We start from the raw sequence: 25072 nt of genomic DNA, 5'->3' as shown, positions 1-25072 counted from the left end.
AAACACCTTCCCTGATGGAAAAGCCCCATACAGAGTAGTACAAAATGTCCACCCATCCTGCAGAATGTAATAGGCAATTCTTTCCCTTCTATAGGGAAAATATATAGGGAAGCTCTCATTCTCTGTTATAAACTTTAGGTTTCTAGGTTTCAGAGTAGCAGCCTTGTTAGTCTGTATCCGCAAAAAGAACAGGAAGACTTGTGGCACCTCAGAGACTAAAAATTTATTTGAGCATAAGCTTTCATGAGCTACAGTTCTGCAGGATCCTGTTCAGTTTCTATAAAGTCTTATTGGTTTTCCTCCCTGTTACATTCTATAGGGCTTTCCCTTAAAGGGTGTAAGGTTCCAGGCGGGAAGCTGTCCACGTGATAGAATGAGCAGAGGGAGTGGGTTGTGGAGAACACTCCCCATCACCCCCCCAGAATGCAGCTATTTGCAAGGTCTCTAAGTCACTCTAAGGAGGTGATCTAGCAAAGCTGGCTAGGGTGTTGCTTCCCAGCACATCTAACCCTCTGCAATAATGTGCCATTCAGTAAAGAGGGAGAGGGCAGGAGGGGTCAGGGAGCTGAGCTTCCCTAGACAAAGGGAGAGTGGAGCTGTACGAGCTAAGCCCAAAGGAGATCTGTGAGACATACCCCACTATTACACAGCAGCATTTCATCCCCAGAGTAGAGACAGGGCTCATTACTTCTTGGTGCACTCACCGCTCTGGACAGCAGATTCCAGAGGTGCTCATATCTATGAACACCCACAGCGCATTCCTACACAGGCTATGTCTACAAGGCAAAAAAGGTGTGCCCTTAACTCAGGTTAAAGAGCAGTGAAGACACAGCAACTCAGCTTTTAACTTGGGTTAGCAACTCATGCAAATGCCTAAAGGGCACCCTGTGGTTGAACTCGAGCTGGTAACCCAAGTTAAAAGCCAAGTTGCCCTGTCTTCACTGCTATTTTAACCCAGGTTAGCTAACTTAGTTAAGAGCACACCTTTTCTGCAGTGTAGACATAGTCAGACAGATACGTGTCCATATGCAACATGCATGGATAAATACACATTACAGACACCCACAATTAGTGGTGCTTAATATAGTACTTTGTGTGCATCTATACAAGTTTTCTGACTTGACTGTAATTCCTACAGGGCAGTGATTTGCTATTTGATTGTACAGTGCATAGCACAATGGGACTTGATCTTTTTGAGACCTCTCGGTGTTCTTGTAATAGAAATAAATAACAGTGATAATCCTCACAACATCCCTATAAGGTGGGTAAGTATTATTCCACATTTTTCAGATGGAGAAACTGAGGCACATAAATTGGGTGACTTACTCAACGTAAGGTTGTCTCAGAGCCCGTTGAGCCCCTGGACTACTCTGTCTCCCATACCTACACATACACCAACATCACTCATTACATGTCCATGCCAACTTTGGCTGGACATGCACACGTACATCTCAACAGATACATCAGATAAATATATTATCATGCCTCACTATAGACAGATGGGCATTGCACCTGTGTGAGAAAACACACATTATCCCTACCCAGTTTGAACAGGATCAGCTAGAATAAGGATTTCAGCCTCAAATGGAACCAGATCTTTATTGAGGTTTGCAGAAATCTAGCTCATTCTTTTTAATTTAATATTTTTCTGTTTTTGTAGTCCCACCTGATGGACGCCACTCAAGAGCAGAAGCACCAAAATGCCATGAGAAAACCTAGTCTTATGCCACTTCCATCACCCTTGCTCAGTCCCAGAATGTGCACAGAAGTATATTAATATTCACTTAAAGAAAAGTCCTATAGAACCAAATAGGGATGAAATCAATAGGGTTTGTAGAATTGCCCAAGTAGATTACAAGCCCCTCAGGGCAAGGGCTGTCTTTTATCATGTGTTTATACATTTCTTAGCACGGTGGCATCCTGACGATGACTGGACAGTACTGTAGCAATAATTATAAGTAGTAACAAATAATCAGAGTGACTCTAAAATTCTATATAATTTAATAGAGAATAAGATCTCTCCTAAAGATGGGGGAGGAGAAGAGATGAAATTTGTTACCTAAATTACTGCAAACCATTTGTCCAGTTCTCCCTTATGGAAAAGCCCTACAGAATTTCACAGGCCATTATCACCTTTCTAAAGGTTTTTGATGTGTCCTATCGAATGGAATAGGGCGTTCTTTAGGATGCTGTCGAGTTCTTTAGGATGCTCCAACAATTCTGTAGGCAGGATCTCTGTCGGATGGCTCAGACAGCTACTACCAAGCCGTTATTGCCTTCATCCCTGTTAGGGAGTTTTCCATAACGGATTAGGAGATGGAAGATAGTAATGGGCGATTGGTATCGGTGCTTACATGCCACCTTCACGTATGAGAGAGAGAGAGAGAGAGACTATCGGACATTTTTTTTAATCGTTATGAAACATTGTGTTGGATTCAACAGGATGGAACCTGAGTCTCCCCCTGCTTTGCCCCTTGTGTTGTCATTTACACCTGGGCTCACAGTCACCTGTGGGAGTGGGGCCTTCTGAGCGGGTCGCATGGTGCAGCCATTCTGCCCGGGATAGATGGAGATGCGAGACAGTGCAGCCCCAGCCGGCGCGCTCCCATCTCTAAATCCCACCCGGCTTTCCCCATAAATGCTGGAAGGAGGGGGGCTGCCGCACCCCCTGGCTTGAAGTGGTTCCCATCATACACCCAGTGAACAATTTGGTTCAATGGCTCTCAGCACCCCCACTGTACACATTGTTCCCGCTCCCCTGGCTTTCCCCCCACCAGTTCAGCTGCCCCCCCCCCCATCATAAAGGTGAGAGCAAACCCGGGAACTAAGGCAGGGCCCGGCTCTGCGTGCAAGGGGAAGGGGCGGCTGGGGAAGGGGGGTGTCGGTGCATGCTTTAGCTAGCGGGCGGGGAAAGGGGGGGGTCCCTGCTAAATGCCCAGCTGTCATCCAGGACACAAAGCCCGGTGGCTGGGCTCCCCCCCCCCCCCACCAGGCTTGCAGCCGGCCCGCCAATGAGCGCGGGGCGCGCAGAGCGCAGCTCCGCCTCCCCCCACCCAGCGCCCAGCCCGGGCTGCTCCTGCCGGGGCTGGAGCGGGGAGCAGCGGCCGGGCGAGGAGCCAACTCGCCGGCAGGAGCTCGGCGGCGCTGAGCGCGTCCATGGAGCGGGCCAGGGCGCAGGAGACCCGCGCGACGCCAGGGAGCGTAAGTTTCTTTCACCCCCGTCCCTAGCGGGGCCCCAGGCCGGTGCAGGGGGAAGGGGACGGGCTGCATGTTCGGGCAGGTGCCTGGCTGCACTTTGTCTCTGGGTAGCGGGGTTCCCAGGGGAGATGAGCTGCAGGCTGGTGGAGAGGCACCGGGGGGATAAGCCCTTTTGGACAGGGCACTCCCAGCCCCAGAGGAGAGAGGACAAGCTGGGACAGGTTCCGGGGGGGGGGGGGGGCAGCCGTGTTCGTCTGTATCAGCAAAAGTAACGAGGAGTCCTTGTGGCACCTTAGAGACCAACACATTTATTTGGGCATCAGCTTTCGTGGGCTAGAACCCACTTCATCAGATGCAGGGGGGACAGAAAGCTGAGCTCGGCTGCCTGGGGCTGGGGACATGTCAGGGGTGCCGGGTCTGCCGGAGTTTTGATCCAGTCACTGCGGCAACATGAGAGGGTTGTTAAGAGGTTGGACTTGTCGCAGGAGAGACTGTAAGTGGACTTGAATCAGTAGAGGCGGGGGCGCTGGGACAGTTTGTAGAGTGGGGGTGCTGAGAGCCATGGAATTAAACTGTGAACCCTGTGTGTGTGATGGGAACCACTTCAAGCCACAGGGTGCAGCAGCACCCCTCGTTCCAGCACCTATGACTAGAGGGAGGGGGGAATCCCAGGCAGGGAAGGAGAACTGACAGGAGGACAGAGAACCAAAGGGGGTAGGGATAAGATCCAGGCGCTGTTGATTCATCAGCTGGAGTTGTCTAACTCAATCCTGTAGGTTTCAGAGTAGCAGCCCTGTTAGTCTGTATCCGCAAAAAGAAAAGGAGGACTTGTGGCACCTTAGAGACTAACCAATTTATTTGAGCATAAGCTTTTGTGAGCTACAGCTCACTTCATCGGATGTAGGCAACGCACACGGTGCACTCGCAGCAGGCTCTGTGCATAGGCAATACACAACATGAATAGTGCAGACACAACATGCAGTGCTCAGTGCAACTGACATACACCTAAGTGCCCACACATCACACGCAACACACAATGCAAATTACACACATAACATGCCCAGGGCACACGCATCACGCAACACGGTGGATGGACAATGCACAATGTAGACACAATATACAATGCATACTGGTTGCACACCCAGCACACAGAATTTAACGCATGTATTGTTCTGTGTGTGTTTTCTGTACAGCCCTATGTCGAATCATAGCGCACACAGCCTAGCTCACAGCTCCTACCAATTACAACACACATGGCTGAGACACAAAGAGTGACAGAGATCACCAAAAAAGCCAGGTGTTGCTCTTGCCCAATATGAAACCAGTAACTCTGTGCTGCCCAGCACAGGAACGTCAAGAAATATTCATTGCTTAATACCAGTTATTCAGTGAGTTCTGTCGGAGCAGCACGGCCGGTTATCTCGGGCTCAGCTCCTTCCTTGCACTAAGTCTTGAAAAGTTCCTTATGGAAGAAAGTGGAGAACATTTTTCTGGTATGAGAGCCTCAAGGTCTAGTTTGGTTCAGTCAGAGTGCAGGGGAGTTGAGTTATACATCCGGCTCTGTTACGATGGGAATCCATGTACTGTCTGGGAAGATAAGAGCTAGAACTGCAATAACTGTTCCCAGCTCCGTACGACATTCAAGAAAAGGACTGATCTCTTGCATAAGAAATAAGTTGCTGTGGGAAGGCAGTGAGTGGGTGTCGTGTTAGTGGAGAGGGAGAAGCAAACAGTGTGAGGGTGAAAGGGCTTATTGTTTGTGTGGGTGTGTGTCTCTGTAGATGTGAGTGCCTTTATGTGTGTGTGGCGGGGATGCATGTGCGTGTGTGTTCATTGTGTGTATGTGTGTGTGTTTCGGTATTCATGGCGGTGTGTTTAGAATATGGATGCTTGTGTGAGTGTACATGTGAGAAACTCTTACTGGTCTGTAAGGGTGCCAGTGTTGTCTTTGGGTCTAATGGGGTTTCATGTGTCAACGATGGGAAGATCAGGGCTCTGTTTCTGCAGCCAAAAGCAGCACTTGAGGGTTTAGCGATGCCATAGCAGAGGAATGCTCTGTGCCGCCCCCCATCCACAGGTACTCTCGTCTTCTAGTGGCTTCCAGACAGCTGGGCATCATGGAACACAGCAGCCCAGCCTCTCACTGCCCCCTAGCAGATTAGAAGTTTGGAGGATGCCCGCGGATCCTGGCAGGTTTTCGTGTGTTGGGGTTCGCTCCCTTTTTAAGTTGGCTCGCTAGTTTGCGGTGTCGGTGGATTTTCTGTGCTCATTTAGAATTTGGAGTTTGGGGTCTATAGAGCGTGTGTCGCTTTTCTAAATGTGTGGGTAAATTTGGCAAATGTTTAAAGTTTGTAACGTTTGAGAAGCAGGCACAGTGCGGGCAAGTTCTGTACAAGATTCCTGTGTGCATAGCTCTGTCAGTGCACCTTCATCCTGACCTAAAGGGTCTGTATCATTAAATCATTGGAGACTGATCCCTATCATGTGATGAGGGTATTTGCCTTGAGATCCTTGCTCCCCCACTTGATACAACACTGTATTATTTTAGTCCTGAACCTCCTCACAGCTCTGCCAGTGCCCCTTAATCCTGCCCTGCTGTCCCCTCCTCCTGGTTAGTCCTGTATCCTTTTGAACCGGAGAGTGCCAACTGAGACTAATTATATTTTTCTTTTCCATGTGGAAAAATAAATATCTATGTACTAAACTGAGACCAGCAAACTCATTGTCTCTGTGACCTAAGGCCTGTTGTAGCCCAGCTCGTTTGAGGCGAAAAAGCAGTGCCTAATCCCATCTCTCTCGTAAGTGTTTATTCCGATACTTAATGCTCATTGTTCAAATACAGCCAGCGAGGTTGTTTTTCTTGCTGAGTGATGTGGTGAGTAGGAGTGTGAGCAGACGTGATCTCAGTGGAGTGCACCACCTGGAACAAAAGTCCTAATGAGGCTGCACTATCTGAATTCCTGATTCCATCACTCCAGACCCTGATTAAATACCTCACCAGAGGAGAGCCTGTCAGGTTCATCTTAAGACATCCACAGCCTCATGCACCCCCTTGTAATCACACTCACTCTCAGTAGCACTCCCAAATCCACACAGGCACACGTGGATGCACCTGACATTGCACAAAGCTTCACAGTCTCATACCTAGTTCAGGACCTAATGTTAAAAGGGGCTATTTTGACAGCATGCAAACCCTGCCATTTGGACGACTATCTATGGATACAAAATCACTGGTGCAGTGAATTCTGAGTGCAAAAAAATCACTAGTGCAATATACTGTGGGTGCCAAAACTGTTGGTACCATTAATTGCACATGCAAAAGTGCACCTGCAAAACATGGGGCTGCCACACAGAAGCTGGCCTTTTGTCTCACACACAGTTGCACACGTATGTTTTCTGTCACAATCACAGCCACATTTGCACGGTCTCTCACATACACACACACACAAACACACACAATTGTACCCTTCACCCCTTCAGTTCACTAGTGTTGGAAACATCCAGCTGTGTCTGTAACAGACCCAGTTCCCAATATGACAGCCTCACTCGGCACTGCGGGCTACTAAATTGGTCTTAATTCAGTCTAATTCCACCCACCACCTTAGTCATTCTTCACTGCAGGCAGGGCTGGAAGAGTGGTGGGAGGCAAATGAACATTAGATTCTCACAGGAAGGAGAGAACTCAGAAGCTACTTCCCTTAAAAGCCCTGCTGAGTGGTTTGGGGTGCCTGAGGCTGGGCTTTCTGTTCTGGGAGTGCAGAAAACAAGGGTTCCTCAAGCCAGGTCTCCACTCTGGAGAATGGGGACAATGCCTGGCTCACTGGAGGGGAGAAAAGCAAAGATACTCCAGGCTGGCACTCTGCTCCCATGCTGGGGAGAATGGGCATATGCCATAATCGGTACCCTCGCTAACAACTGTACTAATAAAAAACGCAAGTCCTCCCCTGAGGGCTGAGCCTTTTCTCTGTGCACTTGCCCTTGCAAGCTGGGAATGGCTGGAATAGCAAGCTGGATGCGAGGGAAGGGGGCCTTCTACTGAGCCCTCCCCAAAAGTGGCTGACTGATAGCTCCTACCAATGGGGCTGTGGAGAAGGAGCACAGGGAACACCTCCGGCACTTGGGGGAAGAGTGTGAGGGGGCAGCTGCTGGAGTGTTGGCATTCACAGGGTGGAACTGGACAAAACGGACTGACCTTGAACAGAGGCCATCTGACGTCAAGGACGAGACTTGTTTGGTCTCTTTAGAGGCAGCGAGGGGGAGGGAGTAGGGTGCCTGATATAGGCTGGCCCAGGCAAGGAGGGAGCTTTCTTATTCACCGCCACACTGGTTAACAAGGCTGGAATCGGGTGCTGGGAACAGAAGTGACCTAGTGTGAGCTATCCCTCGAGGGCCTGTCAGTGTGTCTTGGTTACTACTCCTGAGCCCTCTCTAAAGCATTATCATATTAGTTCAAGAGATGGGCCTGGATCACAGCCCTCTGGCAAGCCCACACTTCAGTGTGGTTGCAGTCCACACCATGGTCCACCTACAAATGCCATGGCTTGCCCCTGGCAACACACACAGAGCACTCAGCAAGGTCCAGGCCCTGCTTAAATCAAAATGATCCACTCAAAGATAAAGCGATGAAGAGACATTGGGAAGTGGGCGGATGTGCCAAAGGAAAGGGGTAGCCTGAGGGAACAAGAACAGAGGTGGAGCCAGGCATGGTGAGGAGAAAAGAGAAGGAGCGTGGAGTGAGTTGAGGGGAAAGAGAGGTGCAGGATGGAGGCGGGTGATGGTGAAGTGACTGGGACAGCAGGAAAGAGAGATGGTCCCAACGAAAGTGCTTTAGCTGGTCTGGAGGGATGGGAGAGATGCTGAGACGCCTGAAGGCCAGAGATCAAGAGGTTGTGGTCAAGGGGAGTTGTGACTGATGTCTACAATGGAGCAGGAGGCGTAATGACGTGGGTAGACACATCTCTGCTAGCTCTGATTGAGTTAGCACACTAACCATAGTAATGTAGCCACAGCAGATGAGCAGAGGGGACTAGTTCCCCACTCCAGGTATGTGCTCAGGCAGCTTTGGCTACATTGCAAGTCTCAGCACGCTGGCTGGATGAGCAGGAGCCCGGGTAAGTCTCTTCAGGCTGGAAATTGCTTCTTCCCACTCTAGAGTAGCCAAACTCTGAGGCATAGCCTGTGGTTCAAGCTATAGGGACTATAAAACAGAACTCAAAGTGACAGAACTTCTCAAGAGCCTGCTAGATAACAACCCCTGAGGAGCAACAGCGCTGGGGGCACTGGCTGAGACGCAGAAGAGGCCGAAGCAACAGCCTGGGCAGAGCAGCAGGTTGCTCAGATTGTGGCGTAGGAGGGCCACTGGCTATGGCAGGGGTGCAAAGCAACAGAACCGTTCGACAGCAGGATACCCTCCTGCTCATTAACCCACCACAAGGGCCTGAAGGCTGCAGGGTGTCCGTGCGTTCAGATACTCTGGTGACCCATGTGGGAAAGAGAGACAGGGAAGGGCACATGGGTGGGTAGGTGGGTGGCTAGGAAAGGGCACCAGGACAGAGAGAACTGGGGGGAGGCAATGGAGTGGCCCTCTCAAAGAGAGGGAAAGGTTTGGGATGCTCCTAAGTGACAATCAGCCTGTGGCTGTAAAATGATTAAATCCTGCTGGGCGCAGTTCTCTGCCCCGTGCAAGACACCAGCAGGAGCTGCGTCAGTAACCCTGAAATGTCCCTGCAGGTGCGGACGAGAGACTGTGCAAAGCGGTGGCTGAGTCCCAGGCAGCCCTGAGCCTGCGGTGTTACACTAGCTGCCGGCATGCTTGCTGCCGCCTTGTCCCAGGCCTCCACTGGACACTGGGCTCAGGCAGACTGAGCTAATTATACCCAGACTGTTAACTTCCGTCCTTCCCTTTGGGAGCCTTGTCCTGTGAGTGAGCGGTATGGGTTGACACTGGGTCGTGCTCTCAAAGGAGGCATTCAGGGCATGCAGAGAGGTACCCTTCCCCAGGCACTAGCCCCATGAGAACTCCATGCACTGCTTGTACATCCGCAGCTGGCAGTGCAATGGAGGATAAGCCACGTTGAGTGCTGGTGTGGATGCCACCAAATTGACCTACTTATGGAAGACCAGATCCCCAGCAGCCTAGCTGGCAGGAAAACATGCAGGTTTTGATTCACCAAAAATTCATCATACCAGAGACAAATTGGCACATTGGCACAAAACACGTTTCTAACCAGCTCTAGTTGGGGCTAAACAGAGGCCCTGCAGACTTCAGGGTAGCTGAGGATCTAGCATTGGTGGGAAACCTGAGCATTTCTTCTTACTGCCTGATTGTTTACTTTCCTGTGTCTCAGTATTCCTTTCTCCTCGATCATGTGCTTCCCCCAGCTGTTTGGCTGGGAGGCCTTAAAAGTCACCAGCTGCCTAATTTATTTGACTGTTGCCTGTTTACCTTGCTGCTCTTGAGTTTGGTTTTCCCTGCGAGACTTTTTGTAGGTGCACAAACAGAAAGGAAAAAAACCCCGCTCTAAAAGTGCGGTTAAGCTCTGGCGCAAGCCAGGCCCAGGGAGGACATTCAAAGCATAGAGCCAATAGCACCATTGCTGTGTTGGCCTTTGAGGCTCTTTTCAAGAGATACAGATTACAAAGAAAAAGTGAGCATGATCTAAAATTAGGGGTGATGTTGGGGACTGGTTAATTAATGGCTGGGAAGGTCTGCAGAGTCTGTCTGGATGCTTTTCCTAACCAGCTTGGAACCTTTGCTATTATTATATTATTTGTATCGCTGTGGCTCCTAGGGACCCTGTCATGGTCCAGGACTGCAAGAAAGGGCTACTGTGTTGTCCCCATGCTGCTCACCACAGCCACATGGGCTGGAAACAACAGGGATAGAACTAGGATCCTCCTGCTGCAAAAGCAAAGCCATTTACCACTTGAGCTAAAAGAGAATCTCCGTTAGCTTTGTTTGCAACATAAAGCCTGCGACAAACAGCCTGATTCCAAGCAGCAGAGGGCAGCGGTGCACGTACACTCAAGCTAGTCCCTTACGATAATATTATTGCCAATTATTTATGACAAAGGCTCATCTCCTGAGCCGATTGCTTTGGGGAGATAAGCATTTTTCTGGCTTAGGGCACTGGCTCTCGACAGCTGTGTGAGAAAGCCCACAGCTGGACTCGTGCCTACATCCTGCTTTAAGAGAAAAGGCATCCATCCGACAACCTCATTTGACCTTGCCATGTAATAATGCAAGACCATTTGCCATCAATGGAATTTTCTAAGGGGAGTTTATTGAGGTTTCACAGATGCAAGAGGGATGAATTTGGCTGGTTGCCATATTGCATAAGCAAAGAAAACTATGTCATAGGTTCTAATTCAGCATGCAAATTGCAAGGAACATTTACATCTTTAATTGACATTTAAGAAGATGTCAGCGGCGGCAGCAGCAAAGACAGCTACTCTACCAGCAGACATGCCTCTGTGAAATGTAAGTGCCTGTATATTTTAAAAAAAAAAATTAAATGATATCTCTGCAAACGGGTTACCGACAATCTTGTTTAAAAGTTAATTGAATATTCCTTGCAAGTTTGATGTACATTTCTCTTTTGATATAACTGCCTCCTTTGGCAGCCAGGAATTAAAGGGGCGGACTTCACAATGGGCCAAGCTTCAAAAGAGAGAAGGAAGAAAATACAAAAAGAGAACTGGATTTTCCAGACATTTCCTGCAACTGCGGTTGCATCTCAGGCTAGTTGAATAGAGCAGGAGTGAGGGAATGCAATGCACACTTGAGAACACTAGGAGAAGGGGGAGAGAAAGAGGAGACTTACAAAATGGTGGAAGCCTTCATGTGTCAATCTGAATCCAGTTCTGCTCTATTCCTCCCTTACTTTGCACAAAATGCAACCGTTGCCTTTGCTGTTATTTCAACTACTGTAGAGTCACATCTGTCCAATAATGTGGGACATGAAAACTGCCAAGGGTCTGGCTGAAGAGCAAGTACAATTGACAGTGCAAGCAAGAGAGGAATAGAAGGTATGGTCATTTCAGATAGAAAAGTTGCTTTTCTTAATTCTGCTTATGGTGTTTAGATGCTGTGGGCATGCTGGAAACTCCATAGGCAGACAGAGGAACCCTTTGTATGGACTAAATGCAAGACTGCTAGAGAGCTATTGGTACTGTGAGACTACAGGGCACAAGTCTTTATGCAGAGAAGTCTGATTTTAGCACATAAAGGCTTACATAGTGAGATCTGTAATTGCAGATATTAAATTGCACAGTTCATAGATTAAAATGAATGCACTCAGGGGACATGTCTGTTTCAGATAACAAAGTATGGGGTGCTGCTTGGATAAGCAAGGTTTGCCTACTGGTTTTGGTTTTGAAGGAATCTAAACTCTAAGTAAAGGGGAGTTCAAACCCTTAGGAATTGGAACTGCCAGCTTGGCTGCATCCCACTTACAAAACGGATCCTTTCGTGGCTAGAGTTAACAGCCTATTACTGCTATCGGCTAATGGAGTTATTTCTTTAGCTCAGGTGGTGGTGGTCTGTGATGCAATACTGTAGGTCTTTGGTTCAAACCCAGATGATGAGCTGCGGCGGGGGAGTTGTTATATAATGGCTGTAGGGTGACCATATAGCAAGTATGAAAAATCGGGGTGGGGGTGGGGGGTAATAGGCGCCTATATGAGAAAAAGCCCCAAATATCGGGACATCTGGTCACCCTAGATGGCTGACAGATTGGGGACTGAACTGCTGACCTCTAGAACTGAAAGCATGAACTGTTTGACTAAAGAGCTAGAGCTACATACCTGGGGGTAGAAATAATGCATTTCCTTTGTGAATTGGCACAGAGGCGGGCCTGTAGCACCCATCAGTGGCTTGCAATTACATGTATCTAGCCAGTGAGACTCATGCAGCCCCAGTAGGTAACCACGAATGGGAGTAAAACCTGATTCCCTTCTATCGGAGGGTAAAACTTTGTTTAAAGAAATGGATGAAGGTTCGAGGTTCTACCCGGAGAGAGGAGTCTGGTCATGTTGCAGCTATAAGACTATGGGGGCAGGAAGGAAATGCACCAGGGGAAGATGTTCATGAGTCCCAGCTCTTCTCGCACATGGGCGCTTGTGCAATGGAAATTAGTGGTGATCCTTCCTGGGGCTAACAGCTCAGCAGAGCCAGGAAGAGGCAATGCTTGGCGCAAGTTGACCCTGAGATGAGGGGCTTAAGGAATCAACCAGGAGGGCTTGTCTGCTTATTCTGCCAGGAAAGGTCACTTGAGGGAGGAATATTGTGAAAGTGCAAATAGGGGGGCAGGCCGGGAGAAAAATCTGTCAGGGGTGGATGGGGGTGAAGAGAGGGAGAACGCGAGTGCCTCATGGAATGCTAATGTAGCAACTGAGCGAAGTGAGCTGTGCAGGTGAATGGAACAGCAGCAATAAAGGGAGGTGAACGTTCAAGGAGACGGGAAGTCGGAGCGTAGGGTAGAAACCAGCTCCCATTTATGCTGCCAGCAGGAGAGAAGCCTGAGCAGTGACACTGAATTGTTCAGCTTGGTGGCGGCGGCCCTCAGAGCGATTCTCCTTGTTACACTTTCTCAGAGAGGGAACACGGGAATTTCAGCTGGACTGTCAGGGTCAGAAACTCCCACTAACCCCACATCCTTTCTCTCCTGGGAGCTAGTTTCTGAGTCAGGCCGTCAATTTCCAAGCTAAGATTTGGGATACTCTCTCCTTCCGTCCTTCCTCCTCTCTCTGTCTCACCAATCATTATGGTATCTAATCTCAGAATTGCCTTAAACTTAGTGAGGCAAATTCTCCCCTGGGGAGACGTGTTCCAGGACACACGCGTGGGGAGTGCTCATACCAGCTCGTGCATAACGTTAGCTGCCTTGAGTCAATTGCCAATCAGTTAACTCGAGGTGAAAGAGCACTCCTGCAGGCAAACCCAGTGACACCTGCACTGCACCAGTGGGCACGAGGTAGGGGGAGTGGGAAGTGGCAGGCCTGTGCCCTGAAAGGCTGTCAAGTGCCCATGGTTGTGTTTGTATCAGAGGCTCCAAGCCAAAGGAGACCGATGGAGCCCTGCTTTCCCATTGGTTACCAGCTTTATTAGGTCGGAAGAGGAAGAAAAGAGAAGACGAGATTACAAACAGAACTCCATCTCCATGGCAACCTGCTGCTCAACTTTTAAGGTTTCACTGTCCATGGAGAGGTCAGTTCCCCTCTGTATGTTTCCAGGGTTCATTCACAGCAATAGCAGCCAGGGCAGGCAGTTCCTGGCACTTGGGGAGTGACTGGCTTGAGGGGCCTGAGGTTCGCCAGCCGGTCATTAAACGTCAGAAAGTGGGTTTCCTATCCATCCTTGCAGCTTTAATCGTAGATAGCAGGGCTAGGGAGGACTGCATTGTTTTCCTAGGCCACGCTATCTAGTGGTTAAGTTGGAAATTTGGGAGGCACCTGGGTTTTGTTTCTGGCTCTGCTGCTGTCTGATCCTAGGCAAATTCTACCCCTCCCTACCTTGCCCACACTGTGGTTGTCTCCTAAAATTTCCCACTGGTTGCAGCAATAGCAGGAGCCCTAGTGTAGAGAAGGCTCTGGCGTTTTAACCCCTGCAATATTACATCATCATGACAGCTGCTGACATGATGCTATCTTTACATTTCCCGATACATTCAGGCACTTTTGCTTGTTGTTTTACAAGCTGCTAGAGCTTATGCAGGAAATGGGGCCAGTGTGGGAAAATCAAATCCATGCTTCTGGGCATTAGCTGATAGGACTTCAGAGGTCAGGAAGGTATTCACAACTTCTCCTCCATAGGCAGCAGTTACCCAGGTGGTGTGCAGGGATGGGGTCACCCATTTTTTGGATATATTAGGGCTTGGCCACTTCCAAAGACTGGTCTTGGAAGGGCCACAAGGAAGGGAGACTTTGTGGCATTTCTGGTGGGATCAGGAAACGGAAAGTACCTAAAGTCCCATCTGGGAACCCTTTTCCATGTGACTTCCAGCTTTAGAGAGGTCTGGATAGTTCAGCTAAGAAACCAGGCCTCTGGCCATGCAGCTGAACTCCAGCTCTGAGCCCTTCACTTTTCTCCCTGATTGTTGTTAATTATTTGTATGACCATCGCACCTAGGAGCCCTGGTCATGGACCATTGTGCTAGGCACTGTACAAGCACAGGACAAGAGATAGTCCTTTCCTGCTTCCTAAGCATGGCTCAGAGGCAGAGGTAGCACAGAAGAACACCCTGCAGTGACGTTCTGGGGGCTGATTAGAGCCTGGGCCAAGGCAGACCCTTTCAACCATCTTTTTGGGGGTTGTTTTTTTTCCATCTTGGCAGATCATGTTTTATTGATTCAGAAATAGATGAGTGAAAAGTGCCTTTCGGATCTGAAGTGAAAGCCGCGCTCGGCATTCAGCTGTCACCCACCTCGGCATCAGCTGCCAGCCTCGCACTGTTCCAGGACCCAAAAATAACCCGTGCTGGGTATACGAGGTCCCGTGCACCCTCCTCCTGGAGAGAGAACAATCACTTTGCATCTGTCAGCTAGGAGGGTACACATCCCGGCTATGTCTACAACACTCTGGGAGCTACGGCAGCAAGTGCCAGAATTACGCTGTTCGAGTGCAGGCATGCAAATGCTTCCTGCATCTCCGGAAAGGGTTTTTTCCATCCGTGTAGGTAATCCACCAAACTGAGTGGCGGTAGCTAGGTTGACAGAAGAATTCTTCCATCAGCCTAGCTGCTTCTGGGGTTAGGTGGGCATAGCTGTAGTGCTCAGGAGTGCGTGTATTTTTGACACCTCTGAGCACTGTAGCTAGGTCAGGTTAAACTTTAAGTGTAGGCCAGGCTCCAGGAAAGGTGGTGGGTGTGACTGTCAGTCAACAAGCCATGTTATGTCTCATTAACCCTTCCTGAACTGTTGCCTACCACCAACACCCCTGAGAGCTATTCATTGCTAGGGATTCTATGTCACCATGTGGCTGGAACACCTATTGGGGACTATGCAGAAATCTCTCCCAGGAACTTGTAATGGGAAGAGAGGTGACCTGGGTACAGCTCACAACCAGGGGAGATTGTTATCCAAAGGTTAGAGCCCTGTGAACTTGAAGGATCAGGGTCCTAGTCCCAGCTCCCTGTTGTTGCCTGTAGCTTATCTAATAAATTGTGTCTGATATCAGCAGAGCATGAATTTCTTACAGGCATAGGTGCCAATTTCTCCTCTTCTGCTGGGGGGGAGAGCGCGTAACGCGGCGCACTCAGGGGAGGAGCTGGAGGGGGAGGTGAGCTGGGGTGGGGAGTTTGGCTGCCGGTGGGTGCTGAGCACCCACCAATTTTTCCCCTTGAGTGCTCCAGCCCAGAGTCGGCGCCGATGCTTACAGACAGAGAGCCCGTGAACATCTTCTGACTTCAATAGAGATTGGGGGCACTCAGTGCCTTGCAGGTTTGAACCCTGAATCTCCAAAGATTCAGCAAACTTGTGAGAGAAAAGAGGAGATTCAAAGCTAAGTTTCCAATTAGCGACACTTTAATGTCAGTATGAGTCACTCATTAGTGAGAAAAGCCAGATGCTCTTAGGAATTAAATAAACTAAAAAGATCTCCCCACCATCACCACCCTGGGAATATTTTGCTATGGCTCATACACGTTTCCTTTGTGCTGGGAGCATGACTGATATGACACGTGTGTGCACCGTGCTCTGGCATTAAATCGCTGATGAGGTTTGGAGATTCATGTGACAAAATGAGGCTGAGAGTAGATTGGATTCTTTGGGCCACTTGTTTTTCCGGCTCTGCCTCTCTTTTTGCTTTATTCAGACATTATTTCTCGGGGGATGCACAGGGTTTCATTCTAGATCTGTACAACGCCTAGTACAGTGTGACTCCAGTTCCTGACGGGGGGCCTCTGGGTGCTACTGCAATACAGAGCATCAAAAGAGTAAATAAATAATGTAGGAAAGAAATAATGAATGGACAGTATTTGGGCAGATTGTCGTCGTGTTGGCAGCATTGCCCCATGTAGACTGCAGCTGTTGATTCTGGCTTTATGAGGCACAAAGGAATTGCCAGGCTGGATCAGACCCAAGGTCCAGCTAGTGCAGCCTCCTGACTTTTGAAGCACCAGCTGTTTAAGAGGAAGGTGTAAGAACCCCAGAGTAGCAGATGTGGGGCTGTCTGCCCCCTTGCGTGGGTCTCGTCCAGATCTCTGTCAGAGAATGGCTTGAGCCCCAAAGCCCAAGATTTAACAGCCTTTCATGATTCATGAGGATGTTTGAAAAGCACCTTGATGCATTTAGTGTTGCATCCTGGGTTGCCTCACTCCATGTGATGTCATTTTGTCTGGTGAGGATCCCAGAACTGGATTGGGGCAGAGCTGTGAGTCAGGGGCATTGGTGAAGTTATATGGGGTCCTGGGATTGGAGATGCCGTGGGATAGGATGGCAGGACATTCGCAGAGCTATGTATGGGGCACAAGAGTGCTATGGGTCAGAACTGAGATGCATTGGGGCCGAGGACAAGAATAGCAGATGTTGCTGAGGACTGAAATGCAGCGCAACGTAGGGGAAGCTTGCACAATGGCTGTCCTTATTACACCTGCATCCACGAGTAGTCAGCCCATTCTTCAGAGCACTGACTATATGTTTATTTCCCTCTGGAATGCAACATGACCCCGCTGTCACCCATGTTATTTGACACTGAAGGCAAGGTATATTTCTAGTAGGAGGGAAGATTGGAACTTTTCAAGCACAGCTCCCAGTAACAATAACATCTTGATCCTTTGTGTGCAGCTATGTAACAATACTGCAGCTGTGTGGGGTGGGGAGTTGGGGGGGGGGGGGGAAGAGAGAGAGAGAGTCAGGAGCCTGTGCTCTGCTTTTCAAGGATGGAAATCATTTTATTTATTTTATTTTTGCAAATGAAGGATGGCTTGGCTTTGAAAACAGTGTTTTCTGTTCCATTGAGAGAAAGTCAAAGGGAGCCTGGATGCAGTTCAGAGCAGGCATAGCATGCTGGAAACGTTTGCTTTTCCAATCCACCCTCCTGCAGGAAATGGCCTGACTTTAATTACCCCATTTCTAACCACTGGCCATGGAGGGGAGATGGAACTGAGCAAATTAGGCAACTGCTGTTTTGCCACCTATTCCCTGCATTGTTCAGCACCTCCTGCAGGGCAATCAAATCCTTCCCAGACTTGCTGTGTTCAGCTAAAAGCAAGCCTCTGGAATCCTGCTTGCTCCATGTGGATTTGTAGCAATTATAAGGCTCAGAGATGGTCTTAGCTGTGAGGAACTCAAGCAGCTCTTGGGGCAAGGATTGTTTGCATGCTATCTCATGTTTATTCAACAATTCATGGCAGTACAGGATTCCCCAGCAGATGGGAAAGGTGGCAGGGAGGGTCCACTTTGTCCACTTTTAAGTAGGGGGAAGGAAACACACAGTCTAGTCCCCATCTCTGGCAGTTTAGCTAAGGTTGTGTTAATCTTAATGCTTGGTTGGTGCCAGCCCAGGTGCTGCAGGGCAAAGAGAAGGGGTCCGATGGGCAGTCTCTGAGGAACTGCAGCTATTGGGACTGGTAAGACCATGAGGCTTGATGGAAATGAAGGTGAACCTGAGCAAGTGTCCCTGTACACATGGGGCCTGCTTCTCATCTCATGTACGCTGATGTAAATCGAGAGTGACTCCATTAAAGTCAATGGATTTACACTGGGCCGCTGGAACAGTTTTTATAGTGGAGGGTCTATGAGCCATTGAACCAAGCTGTAAACCCTCTATATAATGGAAACCACTTCCAGCCAGGGGGTGCGGCAGCCCTCCCAGCACCTATGGATTTACACCTGTGTGACTGAGATCAAAGGTGCAGGGTACCAGGTGACCACAGATGGGGCTGAGTTGATAGACATCGGGGAGCAGGCTGGATTTCAGTAGAGTGCCACACCCCCACCAGGAGTCTCCGAGTGTGAGAACAAACCCTTTCATCTTCCAGTGAAGCCAGGGAGAGTGCAAAGGGTCAGCTACAGCAGGCAGCATAGGGACAATCTGTTTAACCCGGGGGCGGGGCGGGCTGCAGCCGAGCTCATTAATCTTATCAGGAGCAGCTCAGCCGCAGATTCCCCAAGAGGATCCCTCCTTGTCCGTCCCTATCCAACTAGGTCATTTCGTCCATCTCGTGACTTTCCTGGGGGCTTTACCTGCCTGGAGCACCTTACAGCCTGCCTGTGCTAAGCTCAGCTCTTTCTGGGGACAATGCCCTTTAGCTGCAGCTAGGGCATTTTAGCCACCAGCTCTAACTGTTCCTGGTTTATTTCCCTTCTAGGTCCCTCTCTAACTGGGGAGGGAAAATAATAATAAACTGCATTTCAAAAACATATTTGCTCATGTTATTGATTGATAGGAAAGTCCTGTAAAATGTCACAGGGATTAAAGCATGAGGGGTCTATAGAAATGCAGTGGGGTTCTTTAGAAATTATTCTGAGCACCCATTGGGCTGATCCTCCACTGGCGTAGGCTGGCGTAACTCCACTGAAGTCAGCCAGACGACACTGATTTATAGCAGCTGAGGATCTGACCCATATAGTCTTTCCTGTGAATGAGAGCCTTGCTGTACGTTCGTGAGCTATTCCATAGCAAGGACAGAATCCGCTATCACGTTCTGTAGGGCTCTCCCATAATGGGAATTTTCATGGTTGTTTTTTTTTAAAAGTGGGGGTGGGGGGCAGTTTAAAACCAGGCACAGCAGAGGCAGGTGCTGAGTCAGTTTCCTCTCCAAGTTGCTCTGCCAGTGTGCCTAATTGTTGACTTGCAGCCATCCCTCTTATTCTAGTCCGGGGCTCCCCAGACAGAGCTCTACCAGAGCACCTCAATCCCTGATCTGCAGCCCTCTCTGTTTCCCCAGTCCTGGACTCCCCACACCCAGCACTGCAATCCCTCATCAGCAGTGCCCTAGCTATTCCCATTCTGGGATCCCCACACCTCTGTCCCACTGACATTACCTATTCCAGTTACGTGCACCTTCTCGGTGGAGATTTCCTATCCATGTCCAATGCAGAAATCCCCACCATCACCCAAAATATCCCCACCCCTTTATTTCTGAGGCTAGACAGCGCTGGCTCTCACATCTCCATGGTGAGGGACTAGTGAGTTAGTTCATGGCGCCTCTGCCAGGAACCAGAAGAAACTGAATATGAGAGTGGGGGTTTCTTCCAGTACTAACCAAGCAAGGCCCCGAGCCCACAACTGGCTCTGCACAAGTGAACCTTTATGCCCATGTGGAGCGGGCCCATCCGCATGCATCCAATTGCAGGATCAGGACCCAAGCCAGGCACTGAGCACCTTCGCATAATGGCTTAGATTTTCAAAGGAGCCTAAAGGAGTTAGGAATCTGATCCTGAGCTCAGTGCTGCCTGCAATAAGAGGACTCTAGCTTAGGCAGGAGCTTCTTCATGCAAGCATTGCCTGATCTCTGACTGGCACAACGAGACAGTGCCCAAGGTCAGATTTTATAAAGATTCCTTGTCATCCTTCACTTCTGTCCCATTTTTCCTATTTGGGCAAATACATCTTTAGCTACTGGGCAGGCAGCAGGATCTCCTGAGCAAGGGTATGGCCTCAGCTGCCCATGGTCACTGCCAAGACATGGTACAACAGAGTCGTGTTGCACTGGCATCAAGCCCACTGAACTCCGTGCCAAGCCTACTGCCAGCTTCAATAATAAGCAGCAGCCAGTGGGTGTGAATTCAACATTCAGTGTGATGGACTCCCAGGCTATTAGAGTGGATGTAACATGCAATTCAGGCTGGTTATTCTTCATCTGAAGTGTCCCCCTTCACTAATGGCAAATCAGGACGGAACACATGTGCACGCTTTGTGACTCCCCGACTCCATTCACTCACGGCCTGCGATTAGAATGATCCCAATGAATGTCGATGAATGAATGGGGACAATGAACTAGAGTGAATGAATGCCTTTAATGGGGCCCTTCAACAGCGCGGAACCACGACTGAACACCAAAAGGATGGCGCCTGCAAGGGCGGTGTTTGAATTCATTCCCATTAGCACAATTAGGGTGAAGATTACAGGGGACGGGCAAGGGTCGGGGCTGCTGATGGGGCACTCAGGGTGCTACTGCTACCACTTCTGTGGAGGGCTGAAATTAGCAGGCTTCTAAGAACCTGCCTCCATCTGGGAAAGAAGGTCTGTGCTCTCCCTGAACCTTCTCTGAACACCAGCAGTAAAATTATAGGAGACTAATAGAAACCCTCCTTGCACACAGGAGGCCAAGGCTAGGTCCTCAGCTGGTATCAATCGTCCTAGCTCTGCGGGGGTTAGTTCCGGGCTATGACGTTTGCGGTTTGACCTGTGCCAGGTATGAAATTTCGATCCCACTCCTAGAAGAAACGTTTGAGGTTGGTCAGTTTCAGGGTTTCGGTCAGTCCATCTCTTGATGGAAACGTAAGTCAGATGCCCTGGATAGAATATTTGTTCTTGTCACTATGATAATTGGCAACATTTTGCCGGGGGTCAGATTCTCCAAGCGCCACTCAGAACTCCATCTTTGTCCCTTTACTGATTGTCAGCTGGAACATGGGGAGCATCACCTGGTGAGAGAGCGCCCCAGAGATCCTAGCCTGTGAGCTGCTGGGGCCAGGGTCCGTCTGTCTTGTGTGCGCACAGCTCTGACCACTAGCTGGGATCCTTACTTGCTTCTGTAATGGGAATGATGACTAATAATGAAGGAGAGAAAGTAGAGGGGAGAGGGGGGGAGACACCGAGGTGATGAGAATGGTATAAACACAGAAGGAAGGCTGGAAAGAGGCACTTTACTTGGATCAGCTTGTAAACAGATGGAGAGGGAGCGTGTGAAAATTAGCAAGGAAGAGGTGACAAGCTGTATGGGCAAATGGCTTCAAAGCAAGTACACTTCAAGGAGCAGTGAAGAGATAAGACTGAATTCCTTCAATCCACCCAGAAAGAAGCCTGGAGGGGAGAGATTTGCCTCCCCCTGGGAGTTTTAAGCTTGTGGTGATACCGAAAACCAGAAGGTGTTTTTCCCCCTGGTTTTGAGTGTCACAAGAGACTCTTCAGGGCCTAGTCCTGACTCCCAGACCTGTGCTCTGACTACTTTACCTTACTCCATTCCTTCTTTCCACCCCCCACAGGGAATTAGGGATTCTCTCTCAGTCTCTAGACAGTCATCTAGTGTGACTGCAATGGATGGCATTTTCTTTCCTACAAGCCCTAGCCCCCTCTGAAACTTTGTCAAGTGTGATAAATGGGGGAGTCAGTCTGATGGCCCTGTGGATTCCTCTTGCCAGAAATTAGTTAGCATTCCACAAGCTGTGAATAAATGGTCCGATCCCGGAAATATCCTCCCCATCAAAATAGCAGTGTCAGTAATGCTGCCAGTAGGAAGGAAGGGTGGCCTGAGACCCAGGCGATCTGGATTCACTTCCTGGCTCTGCCACAAACTCCCTAGACTCTGTGTGATCTGCGGCAAGTTTTTGACCCAGATTTTAAGTTGATTTTGAACTCAATGTGAAGTTTGGTGCCTAAATACCTTTAAAAATCTGGGCCTTAGTCTCTTTGTGCCTCAATTTCCTATCTGTAAAATGGAGACAATAACCCTTCCTTCCTCCCACCTTTTGTTTGGCTTGTCCATATTGTAATTGCTTCGGGACAGGCAGAGTCTCTGAACCCTGGTGTGCTCTCCTGGATAGCTAACAGTATGCAGTACCTGGTAAGGCTGAGCTGTGCAGAACACGGAGCAGGCCACCTGGAATGAAGGGTTCAACACTAGCGAAGTGTATATAAACAGGTAGCTTCCGGTGCATTGGAGGTGAGTGGGAAGTGAGTTCTGTGGAATTGTGGGATGACATTGGAGGACTAGGTAAACATGACCTCAGCTACGCATGCTTTAGCTGCATCCTCACTGCAAAATGGGCAGGTCGGCACATGCCTTAAAGCAAAGCACAGGCTCTAACCCATAATCCTGCAGGGATGGGCTCAAAGCACATATAACCAGGTGCTTAAGGGCTTCGTATGTGGATGGTGGGGGTGGTCGGTGGGCTGAAACATGGGGTAAGTGTGGACGTATCCTGTGTGTCTGTACAGCATCAGAGCAATGGGACCCTGACCTCCGCTGAGGTCTATATGTGCTACCGTCATACAGATTAATGATAGCACATCTCTCTTTACAGTCCCAGTACAATTCAGTAACACAGGGACATGAGCACAGCAGGGACCTTATAACAAACCCCCACATATGGCCCATTATCATTCTGCCTCAATTGATTTCGTTAAACAGGCCCTTGAAATCTCCTGAAGGGTCATCTAGCCAGACACAATCAGAGCGACCTGCCTCTAAGCTCTGCCATTGAATCACCAGCTCACCCTGCTGCGCACACAAAGCCCCAGGGCCAGATGCATCCCTGATGTAAGCAGGACTGTCTCTAATGAAGTCAGTGGGGTTGCACCCCAGTTATGCCAGCGCCGAATCTGTCCCCACCCTGATCTCCATACCCTATGGCAAAGATATAATCTCTTTGTTCAGCCCAGCCCTGTTGTCATAGCCCCCCCCCAGCCCCTATTTGCATCACAATGCTCCGGCTCTGCTGATGGGTCCCTGCATTCTGTCCCCAAGAGCTGCTCTGACATGTAATGCATTGGTAATGACATTTGACCAAGGCTGGGCCCGTGCTGTGTATTTACCCCCTCCCCACAGGGCACTCACAACCCAACCAGCAGATACAAAAGAGCAAGCAGGAGCTGCAAGGCTAATTTACCAGGAGGTGGCAGGGCCGGGGGGAGGCTCACGTCTTTTCTTTTATTTTGTCCCTGTCAGTTGGCAAGTGACAGGGTGAACTGCATTTTAATGTCATGGTGTTTAACCCCTTGAATCAGGCGAGGCCACGGGCTTGGAACGGAGATGGTTGGAACCTGCAGCACTCATAAAAATTAAAATAACAGGAGTACTTGTGGCACCTTAGAGACTAACAAATTTATTTGAGCATAAGCTTTCATGAGCTACAGCTGAAGTGAGCTGTAGCTCACGAAAGCTTATGCTCAAATAAATTTGTTAGTCTCTAAGGTGCCACAAGTCCTCCTGTTCTTTTTGCAGATACAGACGAACACGGCTGTTACTCTGAAATCTGTCATAAAAGTTAATGACTCAAGGGGAGTTTAACACGATGGTGGGGCTGTGATGACGGCTCCCATCCTGGCCTCTCCGCCCTTCCCATGTCTCCCTGGCTCTTGGCAGACAGACATGAGCAGATACATCACAGACGCATGGACGCCACACACTGACACGAACACACACAGACAGAGATGCCACACACTCATCAGAAACTGCTGCAGTCATACACATCTCACTCTTGCCTAGAACCAACACACAAACACACACACTGAAATGGGAAAACATATGCCCAGTGACACACCATGCCTTCATATCACAAACTTCTCCTCACCTGCTAATGGAGAACACACACAAAGACACAATAGACACCCAGCAGCACACGGACATGCTCACATTGACAGTTAGAGACATCCCACCCCCCCACGCACACACACACCTCACTCTCAGCATCAAAGACTCACCACTCACCCTTACGGAACACACACCGGAAATTCACACTGATAGTGCTACACACTCACAAAAACACACACAGCACGTACACATATGGTTTCCATCACATACACATGTATACACACACAGATTCATCATCACACACAGAAACAGACACACTCATGCACTCACACACCATTGCCACCACACTTTCAGCATCTCTTTCTCTTTCACACACACCTCTTTTTCCAAGCCTTAGCCACAATAGGATTATCTTAGGAGACTGGCTTTCTTTTCCTGCTCTGAATTCTCTGCAGCCTGTCAGTTTGCAGGCCCTTTATTTTATGTTAATGAAGCACAGGGAGTGCAGACTCCTCCATATATTTCAAATGTTAGTTTTTAAATGAAAAGGGGGGGGGGAACCAACTTTCAGAGGAGCGTAGGAGGGATGAGAATTATTTAAATGTTTCTTGCTGAGCTGTTGGAAAGTCCCAGCAGCTCCCGCACGCTCTTAACCATCTCCCAGAGATGCATCAGAAATTGAGCAAGGAAAGGCAAAACAAGCAGCTTTAATGCACAGCCCTGGAATCGGTACCCGCTGGTTCTTTTCTTAGCTCTGCCACTGACTTCTGTCACCTGGCACAAGCCCCTTACGGCGAAAGTGGCCTCGTACTGTGGGTGTTTCCATTTACAGGCCCCCTGCTTGAAAGGTCTTGGGGTCTGGTTTTTAAGTGGTCACAGCTCACCTAGCACTGCAGAGGATTTAAAAATCTGGCCCATGGTCCCTCCAACTGGGCATTCAAAATCAGAGGCCATTTTTTGGGAACTGTTGGCCTAAACATCTGCCTTAGTCTGCCTACCGGTAAAATGGGAATATGGCGAGGCTTCTTTTACTGATATGCACAAAGCACACTGAGAATGTTGGCTCAAGGGTACCACAGAAATTTTAGCAAGTAGCCAGTCCTTTTAGAAGAGAGAGAGAGAGAGTGTGTGTGTGGGTTTCAGTCAAAGCTTTCTCTCTTTCAGCCTGGCCTGCGCTCCATGGGTTGGATAGGTTCCTAGGAGATTTGGACACTCAGTTCCCATTAAGTTTAAGGCATCAAAATCTGTTAGGCACCTTTGAAAAATCTCAGCCTATGTTTGTAAGTATGATGGCTGCTTTTATCTCCTTCCTTCGCTTGTTTTGCCTGATGTCTTGCTCTGCCAAGGCGATAGCTGTGTTGCGAGGTTTTCACTCTATGATTGCTACCTGCCACGTACACACACAGGCATAGTGCCTCCCCCCCCCACACACACACACACAGTGAATTTCTGCACCA

At 49.2% G+C, this 25072-nt stretch overlaps 1 protein-coding gene across 5 annotated transcripts in view; it reads left to right on the top strand.

Annotated features, from left to right (window-relative positions):
- Window positions 1-3064: 3064 nt before the first annotated feature.
- Window positions 3065-25072, top strand: part of LZTS1 (leucine zipper tumor suppressor 1) — a 41244-nt gene continuing 19236 nt past the window's right edge. For 2 of the 5 annotated variants that reach the window (XM_048829465.2, XM_075123395.1), the window contains exon 1: window positions 3065-3201. The gene's annotated coding sequence lies outside the window, so the exon portion shown is untranslated. Of the gene's footprint in view, window positions 3202-10336; window positions 10679-11113; window positions 11227-24779; window positions 24896-25072 lie in introns of those variants that run through there. The other 3 variants (XM_048829468.2, XM_048829467.2, XM_048829469.2) reach the window with 3 other exon arrangements.

The sequence above is a fragment of the Caretta caretta genome, chromosome 26 (assembly GCF_965140235.1).
Source record: "Caretta caretta isolate rCarCar2 chromosome 26, rCarCar1.hap1, whole genome shotgun sequence".
Classification (NCBI taxonomy): domain Eukaryota; kingdom Metazoa; phylum Chordata; order Testudines; family Cheloniidae; genus Caretta; species Caretta caretta.
Note: the sequence above shows the minus strand (reverse complement) of the source record. Positions and strands in the feature narration are given on the sequence as shown.